This window comes from Bombus huntii, unplaced genomic scaffold, assembly GCF_024542735.1.
Source record: "Bombus huntii isolate Logan2020A unplaced genomic scaffold, iyBomHunt1.1 ctg00000060.1, whole genome shotgun sequence".
Lineage (NCBI taxonomy): Eukaryota > Metazoa > Arthropoda > Insecta > Hymenoptera > Apidae > Bombus > Bombus huntii.
The window spans coordinates 517,694-533,439 of NW_026099321.1; the positions used below are offsets into that span (position 1 = coordinate 517,694).

Genomic DNA, 15,746 nt, shown 5'->3' on the forward strand with positions numbered 1-15,746 from the left:
AATAAGAGGACTGTCCTCGCATATTCAGAAATGATGGAATGTGAACCGTGCAACTACGAAGTTAATTGGTATTCGGTGGCTTCATATTTCCTGCTTCTCTGGGTTAGGTTGCCAAATGCTGATATATCCAGCGGCATTCAATATGACCACTGGACCACTGCACTGGTCATTACTTCAGCGTTCCAGAGCGAATGATAATCAATTATACGTTGCTTGCATATCACCGGCTCGTGTTCCTTCAGCAAGTTACGTCGCATGGGGGCATACACAGTTGACCAATCCCTGGGGAAAGATTCTTTACGATTTGGAAACTCAAGAGAATATGGCAATCACCGATATCGGTAATTTACAGCTTAAAATTAAAAGCGAGAGATCCATGATGTAATTAATTTTTAGTCTCGTTAATTTATCGATTTAGCCATCTTCCTCTGTATTTGTTGAATTTATTAGTAAGCATTACTTATTACTTCGTATGTTTCTTTTTTCTATCAGATCTAAAAGTTGTTGAGGAAGTAAGGGCTCAGATACCTACATTTTCTCAGAGACGTACAGATTTGTACGACACTGTCTGTAAGAAGGAGTAACTCTACACTAAAACAGAAAATGTTTTTTTATAATATTTCTACTACAATATCCCTTTTTTGTGAATTATTACTAATTTCTTATCATTTGTACTAAATAACACCCCAGCGGAAAGGCCCACGGTGTCCCCATCCCACCAAACGCAGACAACTCCTCAAGGCTCGAAAAGCTAATAGAGAAACAATCGGAGCAAATAAATCACTTGCTATCGCTACTAACACTCATCGTGGAAAAATTAGCATGCCCCGACTCAAAATAAAACCAAGGCGCATAGCTCTCTGGAACGCCAACGGTCTAGCGCAACACAAACGTGAACTAGAACTCTTCTTAAAACACCAGCAAATCGACATAATGCTCGTATCGGAAACCCACTTCACCGATAAGAGCTACCTGAAAATAAATGGTTACAAATTCTACCATACCCAACACCCCAGCGGAAAGGCCCACGGTGGCACCGGAATAATAATCAAAGCAAGTATTAAACACTACGAACTCCCACCATTCCAGAAAGACTACCTCCAAGCAACAAACGTAGCAATAGAAGACTGTCATGGCTCAATCACCACCTCAGCAGTATACTGCCCTCCCAGACACTCCATCGCCAAAGAAGACTTTGATAACTTCCTGGACACCCTGGGCAACAGATTCATAGTTGGAGGAGACTATAACGCCAAGCACATCCAATGGGGCAGCAGACTGGTTACAGCAAGAGGCAAAAACCTCTTAAACAGCATAATAAACAACAACCTCAACTACCTCACCACATACGAACCCACATACTGGCCCACTGACACCAACAAAATACCCGACCTTCTCGACTTCTTCATAACTAAAAATATCCCATCAAGACACGTCCAGATCAACTCCTCGGCTGATCTCTCCTCTGATCATTCTCCCGTGATAGCAACAGTCAGTTCAACAATCATCGAGAGTACACCTAATGGCTCCATTCACAACCAACACACCAACTGGCAGCTCTTCAGAGAAGTCTTTACACACTCAACCTCAGCCTTCACCCCACTAAAAACAAAGGAAGATATCGAAGCAGCCACGGAATACTTAAACACGAGCATAATAAACGCAATCCGCCTCTCCACACCGACAAAGCCAACTAACAGCAAACAAGAATATCCACAATACATACTAAAAAAAATAGCAGAAAAACGTAGACTAAGAAGAGTATGGCAGACCCACAGAACACCGGAGGACAAACGCAAACTTAACAACGCAACTAGAAAACTATCCAGAACCTTAACAAACTATAAAAACGACTGCTTCCATAAATACCTCGCCAGCTTATCCCCCACAGCCGACGCCAACTACTCACTATGGAAGGCCTCCAGGAAACTCACACGCCCCCCACAAATAATCCCACCTATCCGCCGTCCGCAAGGTGGATGGGCGCGAAGCCCTATAGGAAAAGCCGACCTGTTTGCAAAACACTTGTCAAAAGTATTCAAACCCCATTCCCCCCAAGCCGCCGCGGACGTTACTGAATACCTACACACCCCCTTCCAAATGTCCCCTCCTATCGAACCCTTCTCCTCTGCTGAGACTATAGAAACAATCAGTCGCCTAAACCCCAAGAAAGCAGCAGGACACGACCTAATAGGCAATAGAGCAATCAAGGAACTTCCCACAAAAGGGATAGCACTCATCACATCGATTTTTAATGCTATCCTTCGCCTGGAACACTATCCTAAGGCTTGGAAAATCTCATTGATTACCCTCATCCCTAAACCCGGTAAACCGATACACGAAACCTGCTCCTATCGCCCAATCAGTCTTTTACCTACCCTGTCCAAACTATTCGAGAAGATGCTCACGAACCGACTCCTTCCAATCCTAGAGAACTTGAAAACACTCCCAGATCACCAATTCGGCTTCCGAAAACATCATTCTACAGTAGAGCAAATCCACCGCTTAACTCATACGATCAGCCAAACACTCGAAAAGAAAAAATATTGCTCAGCGATTTTCCTAGACATCCAACAGGCATTCGATAAAGTATGGCATGAAGGGCTACTATACAAACTTAAAAAGATCCTACCTCACCCCTACTACTCCATCCTAAAATCTTACCTAACCAATAGACAATTCATGGTTAAATGCCTAGACGCCACTTCCGCAACATTCCCAATAGAAGCCGGCATACCCCAAAGTAGTGTCCTCGGACCCCTACTGTACTCCATCTACACTGCCGACCTACCTATATCAAACGATATAACAATAGCGATATTTGCAGACGACACAGTGCTATTAGCTACCCACGCAGACCCGGTAATAGCCTCATCCACTCTCCAGCGAAGTCTCGACTCCATGGAAAAGTGGTTTCACAAATGGGGCTTCAAAGTCAACGAAAAGAAATCCTCACATGTAACCTTCACGCTTCGAAAACAAACCTGCCCCCAGGTCACCATCAACAATGCAACAGTTCCTAGCAGGGACACAGTCCGATACCTGGGCATGACCCTGGACAGGAGACTAACGTGGAAGACACACATCTCAGATAAAAGGAAGCAACTAAAGGACAAACTAAAAAAACTCTATTGGCTCACGGGCCGACGCTCCAATCTAAATTTACAGAATAAAATTACCCTCTACAAGACCGTAATAAAACTTGTCTGGACCTACGGAATCCAACTATGGGGAACAGCAAGTAACTCCAACATCGAAATACTCCAACGCTTTCAATCGAAAACGCTAAGATCCCTAATTAACGCACCTTGGTATGTAACCAATGAAACAATACACCGCGACCTCAAGATACCCACCGTCAAAGAGGAAATAGCAAAATATAGCAACAGATACAGCAAAAGAATCAACAAACACCGAAACCCCCTAATCACTGGACTACTCGATACGACGGACCAGATTCGCAGGCTGAAGAGGCACTACCCGCTAGACCTAAACGTTAGATTCATTTAATTATCCAAATCAAGCATATGCACTTACTTATAATACTTATAGATTATAAATTATATCTATCTATAATAAGTATTAACTTATTGTAAATAAACAGCCATGTCACTGCGCCACGCCAGAAAAATTACTGAAAATTCTCAACGCGAGAATTGATTGTAATTTCAACAAATAAATAAAAAAAAAAATTTGTATTAAATGAATGACTCAATTAAGAAAACCAAAACGTTATAAATAATAATCTGTATATCTTGTGTATCTGTATAGATATATATATATATATATGTGTAGTATCGTGGACGAAAGGCCTAAGAAATATCGGGCGAACTATGAACAATGTCGCGAGAGCCGAGGCGCCGTCGGGCCCATCAATGTGTCATCGGTCTTTTCAAGTGTATAGTTTCGTGGAAAAGACCTACGTGACCCTGGCCACGAGCGTCTGCAGAACACGTGTGCGGTGGGCCTAGGAAAAAGACAACAGAATGCGGCAATGACCAGAGAGTTAGTCGAAAAGCAGAGAGTGTGAGTCGAGAAACAGAGTGCGAGTCGAGAAGCAGAGTGCGAGCTGAGCGGAGACAGAGGTTGCGAGTGGCGTTGCCGAGAGAGTGTGGATTGCGCTGTTTTCTGTGCGTTTGGCGTGAATAGTTCAGGTTGAACAACAATCGTCTTTTTCTTTCTGATTAACATCTCTATTGTCCACTCTTTGTAAACACATTATATCACGATATTACATATATTTTATATTTTATATTTTAAAAATATGAGGCATACTATTTAAGATTGTCATCGATTTAAAATCAAAGTATGAAAAGGATACCCTGGAGAGAGTAAAACACAGAATCATTCCAACTAAACATTCAGATCGTACCGACACCTATGTATCGTCTTACAATTAAATCTCGGTCTCGAATGGATTAAAATGAAATACATACTTGCAGCTTCAACATCTTCAATATCGAGGAGATTCAAACTTTACAAATAAAAGCGGCCTGTTCCCCTTTCCACGACAGACTCTCATACCATATCCGCTCTTATCCAGGCTTTTACTTGAAACCAGCAATGCGTTCATTTACAATTTAAATTTACCCGGACCATCCACTGAATCGTCAGCCCTTTATAAATATATAATGAACCTAGAACATGTGCCTGTGCCCCTGGTATCGATGTTCGGCTTGTGATGTTCGTACCGGAACCTTCGCACAATTTCAATTTGTCACGCGTGAACATCGATTCTTCCAAGGGTCACAGCTTTATGCGGCTAAATCCTTTAGAACGATTAAAATGATACTAATGATATGGTATTTTTTACAAAGATTTAACATATCCATCAAATAGGAAGTTTCGTGCTCTCCTATTTTATATTAATTATAAATTAATAAGTTTTATATGTGTTATTTATAGATCTAATAAATTTTGTATTGGTTTACAGCAGGTGCTCCGGGTATAAACAGACGACAAACGAACAAATAGAAATTCAAACTATTGTCGTTGTTTAACTCGCATGGGACTATAAGCTCGAATTGGACTTAAACGTTACGATCGTCGAGAATAATTACTATATGTACCCTGTACGGCGGGCAGAGAATCTTAAGTTATTAACGGCAATTCCTTTGTGCGTAATTCAGGTTTATTAACAACCTGTAATGGATAATCATCGATGAACTCTTTTTGAATAAAGTTCACATTTATAAAGCAAACACTATAAAATACGACAGGACAATTGTAATCGATAAATAACATTTTATTAGGATATTATAAGAAGCTAAGATATCGAGGTACATTAAAATTGAGTCCGCTGCAACCCTCATGACATTTAAAATCCTACGCGTATATTGAGTAAAGTTGTTATATTAAATATAATCATATTAAATACAAGCTCGTCCGCTGGATTCCCAAATTATTTGGTTAAATACTTTGAATACGATAATACCGAGTGTTAACAGTAGTAAATCCTCTATATGGTATGTTTACTTTGCTATCTTGAATAGGTAAATAACATTTCACTTTAACGCATTTAACCAATATTAACATTTAACATTTAACCAATATTATACGTATATGCACATAATGTTACTGTTACATATAATGATATATACGTAGATATGCACGTTAATTAAATCCTCTATATGGTATTTTTATATCAGTATCGTAAACATTGTAAACCGGAAATCTTTTATTACACACGTACATATACAGTCAATATTATTGTTACATATAGTGATACATACGTTGATCCACACATTAATTAAATCCTCTATATAGTATTTTTAATTTGTTATCTTGAATAGATAAATAATCTCGAATATAGACATACAGGTACACTTACGTTGATATACACCTTTGTACATTTGTTTTGCCATTTTGTTTCGCCTTTCAGGAACGATATGTTTGGAAATGATATGATATTGAAAACAAATAGGCCATTAAACGAGAATGGATGGATTCAAACGGAATTAAGTGATCTCAATTCCACAGCTTTGGCGGCTGAACGTGTTTTCCTTTCGAACGGCTTGCTCGCGTCAAATGGTGCAAATTTCAACAAGTACCCACGTGTTTACTATTAAATTCATTTATTTCTTTTTTATTTATTTATTTATTATCTTTTTGGCTCGGTTACCTTCGACGCATTTTGCGTATTTCTTGAGCAATTTTTAAGGTATTATTTCCTATATTATTGAAGAAAGTAATGATTTTTAGATTACCAATAGAAGGTGGATTTAAATTTTATACAAATTGGCATACATTGGCAATTGGCATAATTTAAGGAAATTGGCATACTGAGATGACAAATTACTGACATTCCTTTAGTATGTTATGGAAAATTTGTAAAGGTTTAAAAATTGTTGGAACACTTTGCATGGAATATATATTCTATATAGAATACGAATTCTTTCTCTTTCCCAATTATCGTTTACGTGATAAAATAAGGCGTTTCAATTTGAATTCATTAAATGTTGTCTTAAATATTCAATTTGAAAATTCTTTGGAGAAAATCGAAGAAGATTTAGAACTACTTTTTAATCGATAAACGCTTCAAGAATTGAGAACCACTGACCTAGGGGAACTTGATTAATCGAGGGATACGAATAGTTCCATGATATTGCAGAAGCCATTTACTGCGTTCCCCTAATATGATTACATCGATAAAAGAGAGGTCACTACTTCTTCGCCATATTTCATACGTAAAAATAAAAATCTTATATCAAAGCAAAAAAAGGAGTCACTTTTTTTTTTTTTTTTTTTGGACCAGATCGCCATGTCATTAAATCGAGCACAATAATTAAATTAGAAAATTGAGACACCGATTAACACGAAACAGCCACCGTCAACCGAATCTTATGGACGTCTTACAGATTAGAGCGTTTCATTTACTTGAAGCAAAACGAGGATTAACTCGTAGCAACTGAGCAGTAGCTCAGTGCCGAACATTTATCTTCGTTCTCGCCAGTACGGGGAGTACAAAAAGGCGATTTGCGAAGTCAAATTTGTGCATCAAATTGAGCGGCTTTTTCAACAAATCGAAATTCGAAATGTTGTTAAATACGACTTATTCGGAGACAATGAGGCGAAAATGATTATAAGATTCCATGAAAATATTATGTTAGATGAAAGCTGTTGGTGCCTATTAGTATGGTCCTTCTGTAGTATACACACGTATAATAGAATAATAATAATTTACTACGAGTAAAAGAAACATTTATACGTATCCATAGGGCTTTCGATTTATGAAAATTGAAAAGAAGATATATTCCATTTGGTCGTCGATTTTATTTAAATTCATTAGTATTCGTTCCAGTTACGTCATTAATAAAACATTTTTATTGATAAGCTACCTAACAAAAAGACCTTTTTGTCACCCCAAATTGCTTCAAAAGAAAATCCCTTGTCAAACAAACCATGTTCCTTGTACGAAAATCTAAAAAGGATTTTCCAAAAAGATGTATTCAGTAAACCGTGGCTTGTGACTGGTGAGCTTGAAAAGAGTTGTTGAAAGTTAATATTCGACCAAGCTCTTGTGACATCAATCACATCTCAACCTACATCAGTGATAATACATCGACACCCGACCTTCGGACACTTTTGGACACATCACCACCTTATCATCATAGCATACACCAAGGCTGTGACGCACCTCAATCCACATCAGAGATAGAATATGGACCCCCGACCTTCGGACACTTTTCTACATCATAACCTACACCTAGCCCCTCAACATCCTAAAACCAAAACGTATATAAACCGAGACTTCACCCAGCTTGGACAGTTCTTGTTCCTCTTCCAGTTGCTGTACTCATACAACACCTATTCTCCGGTTCGGTGTTATTTTGTGTTTATAATAAAGTTTTATAAAGGAAAATAAGTAGTTGGGTTACGACTCAGCCTTCTTACTACCACCCAAGTACCAACTTTACGTGACATTTTGGCGATCCGTGCCAGGATCCATCAACTTCAAGAAAACGAAATTACGCATTTCGGCATACGTGCATCATTGAAGATTGAGGGATCAGCGGACCTCTGCAGATCAGCTCACTTTGCGTGAAAACGACTTCTACGGAAAGCGGACTACGGTCATCACCAAAATTGAAACTGGTCACGAAAAGAAGAATATTCAGGTAAAGAACTGGATTCTTTTAAATATTATCGTACTCGTCGCAATAGCTTCGCTAGTACAGACTCCAACAACAGTACAATAACCACTATGAGCAAAAAATCAGAAGACACATCTTTTGTTAGCCCTATGGCTACTAGTGTGGATCCAAGTATTCGGGCCATACTAGACGCTATGCAGAAGCAGAACGAAATCAAGTTAAGAAAACTGTTAAAGGAGACTATTAAAGCAGCGACTAGTCGGAGTTATCAGGGTAGTTTAGTTTCTAATAATTTGAACAAAAGCTTGGAGAAAACACGTTACTGTGGGAAATGAAGAAATGGTTTTGAAAGAATTTTCAAAAGAATTGCAGTCTAATGTAGAAAATTCTTATGAAAAGAAAGTATCAATTGACACCGCTTCACAGGATTATATTTTCATTAAAACAGACTTAATGTTTGATGTCAATAGCTCAACAGAATACCAGAAAGAGTCTGTGAAACGAAGGAAAGAAGATATTGCAGTATTGTATAATGATTTGTCACCATCTTCGTCACAAGATACTCAAAATTTACAAGAATGGTTTGACAAAAAAAGTAAAAGTTTAGGAGAAGCAGAAAAAGATCATAACAAGAAGGATAATATTTCAATGAGAAATATTTTGGACGGCGATACAAATAAAGAAAACCAAATTGAAACGAAGGAATTAGAAGCAGTTAGTAAATCAACTGCTGAAAATGATACAAAATCAATAGACAACGTTGAACAAAATATATCATTAGAATCCATACAAAAAGCAAAAGATAATGCTTACAATAATGAACATTTGCTTATAGAAGAAGACCAAATGATGACAGCGAAAAATGCGTGTGACACTACAGAATCAAAAACTTCAGCAGATCTTATGTCGAGAAATTTAGATGCTAATACACAAGAGAAGTCTTTAGAGAATAAAGATGACAAGAATCCATCTCCATCTATGTTAGATAGTAGTAAACGGAGCAGTCGTTATAATGTTGCTGCAAAGCCTGCCACTTCGCCAAAATTTGAAGAAATTGTTTATAATCAAACCAGACAATCAAACACAAATAAAATTTTGCGAAGCGCTTTAAAGACGAAATTAATCGAAGACAAGTCTGAAATAATTAATAAACAAAAGGCATCGGAAAATGTAGAAAATAAATTTGCCAAAGAAGAAAAAAGAGGTGTTAAACAAAAATCAATTTCAGATAGTGAAAACGAAACAACTGATAAGTTCGTCAACGAAGGGAAGTTCTTTTAACGAACACAGCTAGTGATAGCGATAGGTATAAATCTGTAGAAAATGATAATGCAGTAACGGGTGTAATAGCAACTGATGAAGCGAAACATAGAGGCAGACCTAGGAGATCGGATAAAGTCGAAGTTAAAGAAGATGAAAATACAAGTGTAAATTCCGATCAATTGCGGGGAGACGTAACCGCGAGGAGAGACGTCAACGGGGGTCGTACGATTATATCAATCGACACCACGAATTGATCGATCCCCTGATTTCCGTTGAGATAATAGGGGTGATTGAGTTTGTATAACACTGTGATTCACTGAATTATAAATTATATATTTCCAACACTTAGATTACACTGACGTAGAGAAATAAATAGTTAACAACTTGTCGCACGAAGATGTGATAGATATGTACGCTAGAGCAGGGATCTTATAATGGAAATTAATGTATTAATGTACTTAGCACTATAATATATTTAGGAGAGAAGATGTATGTTCGACAACACCGAGAACCGACAAAAGATTTTCGTGAAGTATGCGACTCTCGCGCTATGTGTAGACTGCCGCGTTAGGCGTTAGTTTTTAGACTGACTGTCGCTCTTTTTCTAATACAGAAGAAAAGTTCGGTGTGGGTGTGCCCCTGTGCCTAAAGAACGCGGATTCGTTGTCCCCACTTTCGTTAGGAAAAGTGAGGGTAACGAACCGCGGTGTCGATTGGTCATGACCTGCACTACTGCTCGAAGGGATGAGTAGGAAGTCTCCTACCATCGTGGTGGATAGATGACTGTGTGCGTGAGGAAAACATAGCTTGTTTTATTAGAGGGCTATTCGGATTTTCCTAATGGGTGCATACCCGCTTTCTCCGTGTTTTAAGTACGTCTAATAAACCCAAGGACCTCTCTAAAAACCGACTGTGTTTCGAGAATATTTTTAAGCTTTAGAAATTCTTCTAGACAAACGGATTGAAGACACATGGCGAAACAATACAGGGAAGTGAAAGTTATGGTGGGTCCTTAGGTTTATTGAGGGTCGAAGTGACGTTACGCAGGCTGGTTGTTGTCCGGTGGTGCGAGCTGGCGCGGGCTGGCGTGCAGATGTTTTAGGCGGCGTAACAACAAGGAAGATCCTAGAAAATGAGAAGGGTGGATTAGAAGAACGAAGAAAACTCGAAGAAGATACAGAAGAAGAAACTACAGAGACAGAAGTCAATTCAAAAGGTATATTAAATAATAAGTGCGATTTACTTGATACCGAAAGAGCTATTGAAATTAATGATACGGTTCAAGATATTAAATTTACTGAAGGTAGAAGCCGCACTCAAAATGATATGGAAGATGTAGTAGAAGATTCACAAGAATTATCTAATAAAAGTAAGTTATCAGAAATAAGGATTGCACTTAACAAAATTGAATATACAATTGAAACTATTTTACGGAATAAAAAGAATTCATTAGAAAGAGAAAGAGGAGTAAGGGAAAAGAAGAAAATGTACAGACAGAAATTATTTCAAAAAATATATCAGATGATAAATGTGATTTGCTTTAGAAAAAGAAAAAAATATTATCCACAAACTACATTAGGAATTTATCTATTTTAGTGAGGAGAAAGAGAAAGGATAGAGGAGTTGATCAATAGACTGTGGATTTTGAAGCGTTTATGAAAAACTTACAATTTTAATAAAATATTCAATGTAAAGTCTTTGTTATAATATTCAGATAGATAGATGAAAAAAAAACTGAATTTGCATAATTACTCATGGCTTATTGATCAATCATGCGACTCGTTCAGAGGTAACTCGAGTTGTAAAGGCGACAATTTATTAAAAATGGTATATCTGACGTACGATGCATTTGCTCGTGTTAAACTATTTAAATAAGTATAAAAATCACGCGAAAAAAATCTACTGAAAATAATGTTGAACTAGTTAATAATAATAAATCATATAGTGAAACACAAACCTTAAATCAAGATTTTAAGTTCAAAAAAAAAAAGAAAAAAAAAGAAGAAAGAAGTTGATAAAATGACAGCAACATGTAGCAGCAGGCGAGAGAAAATAAGCCAAATTTCTAAAAGAAGAAACGATGCTCAAGAACTCGGAATTTCTCGAGTGGATATGCTAAACAACGAATTTAATGAACAGTTGAAAGAACGTGAAACAGCAATAGAAGACTTACATCAAATGTTAAAGCATCAATCGGAAATTCATAAAGTTACCTTAAATGAAGCAAGTTTGAAAATAGGAGAACTGCAGAGTGCAGTGTATCAATGTGCACTAAAAATGCAAGTAACGTGACGATTACTTTTAGAACACCACAAGCACCACGAAAACACAATCAAGACCAAACAAGATCAAGTTCAAAAGTGAAGTTACGTGAGCTTATTACTGCTAACGACCAAAAATTGAATTACGATCCCGAGCATCAACTCGCTGATCTTCAAGTAGAATGTTCCGACAAAGACAGGACGACACAAGAGTTCGAGAAACACATAGAGGACATGAAGGAGGAAGTGCAAAAATTAGAATTGCAATTCGACGAGTTACAAAAAAAAAGAAAAACACACACACGCGTAAAAAGAGTTCAATCTTTTGGAATACAAATTGAAGAACTAACAATAAAATTAGAAGAAATAACACAGAAGAAATAAGTCACAAATATGAAATTGCCTGATGGCTGATGTTGATCGTTGACGTTTATAGCGAAAGAATTCCGTCAACGGCGCCATCTGGATCCTTGTTGAAAAATTAAACTAGCCGCAATAGCACCATTACGCTCATCACCCAGAGTAGCGTTTGTCGCTGAGTCGAGGAGCTGGAGGATTTCTTATACTCAAGGACATAAATTTTACCACTTCCGGTAATGTTCTTTACGTGGTCCAGGCATTCGAAATCACAACATCGTTTTCCAAGACGAAATTTTCTGCATGGCTGTAGTAAAAAGAAATCGATCAATTGTACAGATCAATCGTCACTCGACTGCTCGAGAATTCAGGTCATCCAGAGAATAGAATAGAGAAAAATGTAGAAAATGTGGAAAAATGTAGTGCGATCATCACAGTGGGAGGAAATAGGGGGATAGGGACCAAATGAATGAACGAGATGTTAAGGACAACTGACGATAAGTTCTTCTTTTGTCGAGAATTGCATGTTTGTGAATGGTTTGTGGGTGATTAGGTGGAGAGAATTGAAGAGTTTGGAGGTGACTGGAAGAGTGTTTTGGGCAAGGTAGATTGCAGAATGGTTGCGGTAGCATTGTGTTAATTATGGGTTTGTACATGTAATCTTTGTATGTATCACTACATACAACCTAACGTATATTTTTAATAATACATCAGAGTTTTAGTTATTTCATAGCTATGAATTTTATACTCTATAATCTTGACGTTTTATTTCACAGAAGCGTTTGAATATCCATAAAAATTAAATGAACCAATGTATTCATTATCTTATAGAGAAGATATATTATTTTTAATTATGTTCCAATTATTTATCATGATCCTGATTTCCTTATTCTGAAAATTTGAAAGGAAGTTTTGTAGTTTGATACTTTCAGCGACAAAGGGTCAATATTGCTTTAGTATATTTCGTCACATATACATGTATATCTATATATCCACCGAAAATGCGCTCTTGTAGACAAACGCTCGATTCGCGTCATAGCTTTTAAAGCTTGTCGCATCTCAATCCGTTGGAAAAAGTTTTTCCTGTAGCATATTTTATTTTTACGAACCAACAAGGTCTTTGTTTATTTCCTTCTTTTTTTTTGCTCCAATTCCCCCATTGTTTTTTCAAGGATAGTATTTCAGAGCCATTAGTCAAGTTCATTGTAACAATAAACGTACGTTTCGGAAACATTTTGTGCTGTGAAACAGAATACACTAAAGTTTGAAGGTCACATCGATTTTCGAAAGTTTATAAATGGAGGTGTATGACAGTATCACCAGCTGTTGCTGTCCCCAAGCGCCAAAATACGTTCTGACTACTATTTTATGTATCTCACAGAAGTATGTCTTCATTCATCATCTCCCATGCCATCCACCAGCGTGTTCTTAACATGTTATCTCCTAGTAAAATATTGATGTTGAGTCAGATATCCAACTGAATAATCTTTTCGGTGTCTACTATAAGACATTTAAAACCAAGGCTCGTACACACGTGTGCTTATACGTCAGATGTAATACTTAACACGAAACCTGCTTATATTAATATTAAATTTATGCATAGTAGGATGTTCGACCTTTGTAAAAATGAAATTATAATACATTTCATACAGTTTCACCGTGGAAAAGTGAATCTTTCTAGCATGTCCACGCAAATGCAGGGGAGGGGAGGACTGTGCATGCACCAAACAACTTTACGTTCGTAATTTTTCACACAAATGTACAACTGTAGGGAAAAAATTTTTCGGATGTTAGGAATCGACAATATCGCATAACGGAATGCTGTGTTCTACGTATTCTATTTTTGTTACGAAAGTGGTACAAAAGAAGTCCACATAAGAATAGTACAACAAAATCGGTTGAGGTTAGGTTATCGTGCAGATATCGCGGCTTTTGCATTGGAAATCACGCAACTGCCAGTCTCGTCGTTCCTTGTAAACGAAAGAAAGGTATTGTAATCGGTCGGAATTAACATAAAACTCGTCGCATGCGACCATATGGCCTGAATGTTGAATAAACGAGAGTAGAGCGCGAGCTATGTGATTCTAACCGTTTAGGCGGAAACTAATGATTGTAACCAGAGCCGAGATATATGCCAATATTACTTTGCTCGACAAAGCGTATAAGATGAGGAGAGAATCGCGATAAGGTAGAACAAGAGACAGATATTCTCTACGTAAAGCAAGTCTGTCAACTAGATTGAAATCCTATAGCTATAACTACAGTGAATCCATATTCTGGCGAATTGTCTTTTCACAAATGAAGCTTCTGAAGAACGGAATTGATACAATAACTACTGTTCATTCATAACTACTGTTGTAAGAATCTATATATTTGTCTATCTATATCTATATATATATCGATCTATATATATTTGTCAGAATGTCATTTTATCAAAAAACCCATCCTCTGTAATCATAGTTTAACGAAGCATAATTAATAGAAGAGGTAGCGGTATGTCCTACGTTTTATTTGCGTCATTTTTTACCTTCATCCAATTTAAAATGTTTAAATAACAATAGCCTATACAATATAATTTTATGTAAAAAAATTGATTATACCATGTTTATTACAGATATTTAACATTTTTGTGTACATACAAAATTTAAATTATACCTCGCTTGAGAACAAAAATTCTATTTATTTTCCTAACATGTACTAATAATTATTGATCAAACTAGAAAAAGCTGGAGGAGATTACTTAGGAAGATTACTTAGCATCTTATATTCCTGGCAAGGCTCGAACGTTTTATCTTCCTTTAGATTTTCCTAAGTTTCCATTTCTCTGACTTGCTATTTTAGTTAGCTTAGTATACGTGCTATACATAGGTATGTATAGTGTCATGATCGCGACAGTCGTGAGTTACCCACGCTTTATCCTCTGTAAACTATTTATAAAAGAAGAACAAATTACATGTTAGAACTTTCATTCAATTTACCAATACAAATAATTTTAAACAAGAAAAAAGACCTAATGCAGTGGTTTCAACTTAAACATATCCAACAGTTATTTACGAATAAATAGTATAAATCTTTTAGCAACATGAAATTCGCGATATTTATTCAAATATTTATATTTACAGTGCGCCATCAGCAAAGAAAACGTGTTTATCGAAACGTGCGCTATCGATTTTATGCTTTTGCCACGCAAACAGGGAAATTGCAACTCAAAATTGAATTCGCACTGCAAAGCGTCGACGTTACGACATCAATTACATACTTCAAAAACACCGAAGGTATCACACGGAATCAAAGAGATTCTATGAGAAGTTAAACGCATAGTCACCCTATTGGGAATAGGATTGCTTTGATTCGAGCTCAAACATAGGGAAAGCTGAAAGAATCTTTTGCGGATCTTCCTTCTTCTCTACGTTGGATTTTATACAAAACGACTTTAACCTTTTCAAGGAAATACGGAAATAAGGATTTTAGATAGAGAGATTTATCTGGAAGGAAATGGATAGAAAACGTAGAACCAGTTCTTGTTGGTTGAAAGATTTTTTCTCTTCGCAGAGATTCAAGCTTTAAAGAACGATCAAATATGTGCGCAGCTGACTTACGCGTGAAGTTATTATTAAAAAAAATTGTTGCATTTAAAAGGATAAATATTAATTTAAATTTAAAAAAATTGTTAGTTCAATTATCATGTTTAATTTAAATTTAAAAAAATTGTTAGTTCAATTATCATAAGTTTAAAGATATGTAGATATTGTATTTACATACCGAAAATCAG

The 15,746-nt window shown here is 36.8% G+C and overlaps 1 protein-coding gene across 2 annotated transcripts in view; it reads right to left on the minus strand.

The window, feature by feature from the left end:
* The window catches only part of LOC126875915 (myosin-2 heavy chain-like), a 49,452-nt gene extending 35,741 nt beyond the window's left edge, over positions 1-13,711 (minus strand). The window contains exon 1 of one of the 2 annotated variants that reach the window (XM_050638811.1): positions 13,625-13,711. The gene's annotated coding sequence lies outside the window, so the exon portion shown is untranslated. Of the gene's footprint in view, positions 1-13,353; positions 13,453-13,624 lie in introns of those variants that run through there. The other variant, XM_050638810.1, reaches the window with a different exon arrangement.
* Positions 13,712-15,746: the final 2,035 nt, after the last annotated feature.